Raw genomic sequence first — 4,546 nt, 5'->3', positions numbered from 1 at the left:
TGCATGTTTATTTTCTTTATGTATGGCATTTCTGATGTGGTTAAGGAAGGGAGTCGTAGTCACCTGCTAGTTGGGATCTACACGATGCACCACTTCCTGCCATTGCCTGTTTAGCTTAGAATATTGTGCCTGTACATGCGTGGATTTTATGCAGGTTGCAGGTACTGGGTATCAACTTTCCTGAATTGCCAGGATGAGTGTACCCTATCGCATTATCTCAATGGTAAGAGAGGGGAGATAAATTCTTAAGTCCAAATCCCATACCTTTAAGCCATTTGTCCTAATTGAAAATTAGGACAAGTATTTGAGTCAGTACCCTCTGAATGTGTCGAATGACGTTAATTTGTGATTATAACCATTTTGTTTGATTTAGTATGTGTTTTGCAATGATGGGTTTTCGTATGTTGCTTTATGAGTCTTTGGTGTAATTTTTATTAATTAAGTCTAATTAAAAGATTAATTAATGATTTAATTAAATGGAAAAATTATTATGACATTTTAATATTTAATTAATTGAGAAATTAATTAAATAAAAAGAATTAAATTTGGAGATAAAAGTTAAAAGTTTAAATTTAGAACATGATAATATTTATTTAATTTAATAATAAAATATTTAGAGTTTATTTTTAAATAAATGCTAAATATTATTATTAATTGAATTAATAAATATTTTATCAATTAAGTTTCTAAAATGAATTAAGAAGTGGAAAAGATATTAAATTATTAAAAAGATTCTACATTGCATGATGCGTGCATAAGTTTAAAATAAAAGAACTTAACTAAAAAGATAAAATAAGTGAAAATAATAAACATATTTTTTATTAATAAAGTGTGCACGGGATTAAAAGTAATAAAGATTAAAAATAGAAGTCGAGTGAATATTAAATAAAGTAATTTTATAATTCATAAATGTGCATGAAAAAGATTAATGCAAGATAAAAGCAAAGGTTAATAAAAAGTTAATTTTGGAGTTAATTCAGTTGAGCAAAGAGTCCTCTCAGGTGAACGCACAATTAGTTCCCCAATTTTAGGGAAAGAACTCTTTATCATAATTTTGGGGCTTCATTCTTTTAAGGGAAAAATTTTTGGAGAGATGAATTTTAGAGACAAATTTTGGACAGAAATTGGGACGTGAATTTTGACGCGAATTCTCCCGCAAATCTTCTAGGTGTTGCGAATTTAGCATCAAAACTAGGTAGGTTCCTGAGTTCTATTCACCCAATTAGAATTACATTATTTAGATACTCATGTCTTCTTCATGATTGTCAAAATTGAATTTATGGGTATTGTTGTATGAATCTTTCGCTCTCTTGTTATGAACCTTATGATATCATTTTGTATCTCATCTGTATATAAGAAGAAAAATAAATTAAATTGAAAACCCGTCTTGTAGATTAAAGAAAGTAGGATTAAATTTGGAAGGGTTTGAGATTTAAGAAAATAAAATTTTAATTTAAAAATTCAGATGGTTAAAGAAACTTTCTTATTGGATAATGGTTGCCATTGTTATAAAAGAGAGAGAGAGAGAGAGAGAGAGAGAGATTTGAATTTAATTTTATTAATTATTTTAATTAAATTTAAATTTTATTAATTCTTTTAATAAAATTTAAATTTAAATTCATATAGTGAAAGAGATATAATTAATTCATATTAAATTTTCAAATAAATAGAAAAATTATTTATTTGTTTTAAATATTATTATTATAAAAATAATAATAATAATAATACATATTCTTTTACACATTTTGAGAAGGCATTGTTTAAATGTTTTAATTAAATATAAATTTTTTTTAAAAAATATATATATATAGTGTTTGAATTTTATTTGTATTAATTCTTAATAAAAATTAAATTAAAAATGTATATATTAAAAATAAGATGAAGTTGATTTTAAAAGAACTTTAAAATATATATAGTTTATTTACTAAATTGGGATAACATTTTTTTTTAAGTTTTTAAAATAATAATATTAAATTTTTAAAAAAAATAAAAAATAAACAATAATAATATTTAACTTACCTATCTGTCGGCGGCCTCATATATGCCTGCACCTGCGAATTCATAGTGGGCATTTAAAGCAAGGCCATGGCCCTTTTTCAAAGGAGGCCGCACAGCTACATTAAAAGCCGACGATCCTTTATAATGTGGTGGGATATGTTTAAATATAAGTTATTTTTAACATTTATTGCTATTTAATAATAATTTTAATATTATTAATAATTTTATTAATTAATTTTAATGTATTAACTTTATTATTATTCAGTAATATTTTAAGGATAAGTTTTATAATATTTATTAAATGGGATTTAATTCAAAGATTTATTTATTCATTAATTAAGTTAATTAATGATATAAATATTTTTATTTTTTTTATTAAAGAATTTTTAAATAGTTGTTGGTAATTAATTAATTAATAATATTAAATAATTATTAATTATTAATTTGACAATGTAAATGAATATCGAAACTAATTGTAATTAATGATAAAATCATGAAAATTATATTGATTATTTGAAAATTTGATTATTAATGAAATTGAGATTATTTTTATCATAAATATTTAATAAATGATTATTAATACTTTAAGTCATGATGTGATTTCTTTTAAGAACGAGATAGGGTTTAATTGAATGGGTTGATTGAGGAACTCATAATAAGACTGGAAATTTAAACTTTATTGTTCTACTCAACTGTGTGTTTTCAAATCCAAAACTGTTAGACTATTATGTTTTCCATGTTCCATCTATGTTTTGGGATTTTTGGGGTTGACTAGATTGTTGACCAGTTATAGGACGTTTACCAGAGGCTCGGGGGTTATGCGGTTGTGATGATATGATGATTTGTTCTTGATCTTTCTAAACCCAACCATGGTGATGTGTCATATGCTCTATGATGGATGAATTTACTAATTGTTATTGCTTTCCAGTCTTCTTGTGTGAAGCTGAGGTGTATGTTTATGTGATACCCGACTTAACCATTTTTGAGTCATTGATCAATTATATTTGATTTTTCTTCTAGTCGCTTTAAGAGGACTGAGATGCTTTAGATGATTTGCTCATGATGATGTCATGTTGTGACATGTTTGACTTGACCATTTTGGAGTCTTTGATCAATATTGTGGTTTATTATTGGGATACTTTTTGGTTGCTCGTTGGAGAACCATTGGATATTGTGATTTATCAGGGATGCCTTCAGTTGCTGATAGAGAACTGTTGTGATCATTATGATTATTATTTGATTCTTTCCAGTTGCTCGTGGAGAACTGATGTGGTTATTGTGGATTATACTTGTGATGCTTTCCAGTCACTTGTATAGGGCTGAGGTGATTTCGAGATTTGATATTTCATGAGCCTAGGGTAGGTTATCTATGTGTAGTGTCAGAAAGTGGCTTGTAATGGGGGCCAGGGCCCTAAGTGGCTACCAGGGTAACTCATTGTAAGTTGTTTTAATAAGTGAAAACATTTACACTAAATGGGGATTAAAATGAACCTAATAAGATAATTGTATGTTCTCTCCCATGCCTTGAGTGCTAGTACAGACTAGGATGCGGTAGAGAGAGCGCTTGGTTACAACCTTGCATTTCGTAGTATGCCTCGTCAATATGAGAGGATACTAGTGGCCGCAGGGATCACTAGGGACCTGAGATTCCTAAGGGATTGCTCGGGTAACTTCTATGTGACTTTTGCGATGACACTTTCCCGCTTGCATAGTAGATTCTCTACATGTCTTTGTGGTGCCTTTGGGTCTAGATGTTGATCTATGTGTTGGAACCTTTGAGTTAGTTTACTTTTAGGATTTCCTGGACTTAGAGAGTACTTGTAATTATGTGATTTGATAAACTATTTGGGACTTGAGACTACCTCCTCAGTGCGGTGGGAGTGGACCATTTAGGTTCCACGTGGTCGGGTGGTAGTGCTTTTTACTCATACCATTTGAGATCCATCCGCTCATTGCTACCATGGATGGAGTTTCTTGGTATGCTTGTTTATCATGTTTAGATAAGGTTGTTTACTTATGCTTTATTCTAGTATGTTAGATTTCTTTATGCATATGTTGTAGCATGTTTTAGGTGTGACATCCCTATTATGATAGTACCAATGATCTCTTCGATGGCTTGGGATGTTACACGTGGGGATGGCTAGGGCCCATGATGGTCTAATGATGCTATTGACGGTTGGGAGGAACCATGCATTAAGTTAGTTTTGTTTTATGATGTTATACCTTTATGATTGATAGATGTATTGAATGTATGTTATTAGTTTCATTTATTTTATTGTACTTGTATCATGGATCCGAGGAGGATGTTGTATTTTATAATTCTACTTATGTATATTCTTTTAAGCCTTTCATACCCTGTGACATGTACAGTGGATGATTGAGCATTCCGAATTAATTTGCCAAGGGGCATTCGGAACAAATGTATATTATAAGGATATTGGACTTTATAATTATTCTTTCATGTGGATGTTGTGGATGTGGTAGTTGTTAGACTTGGAATTAATTAAATTTAAATGTGACTCAACGTCTTGGGATCCTTAAGGAATGT

The sequence above is a fragment of the Cupressus sempervirens genome, chromosome 10 (assembly GCF_028749045.1).
Source record: "Cupressus sempervirens isolate cs-2001-9-10 chromosome 10, ASM2874904v1, whole genome shotgun sequence".
Classification (NCBI taxonomy): domain Eukaryota; kingdom Viridiplantae; phylum Streptophyta; class Pinopsida; order Cupressales; family Cupressaceae; genus Cupressus; species Cupressus sempervirens.
Note: the sequence above shows the minus strand (reverse complement) of the source record.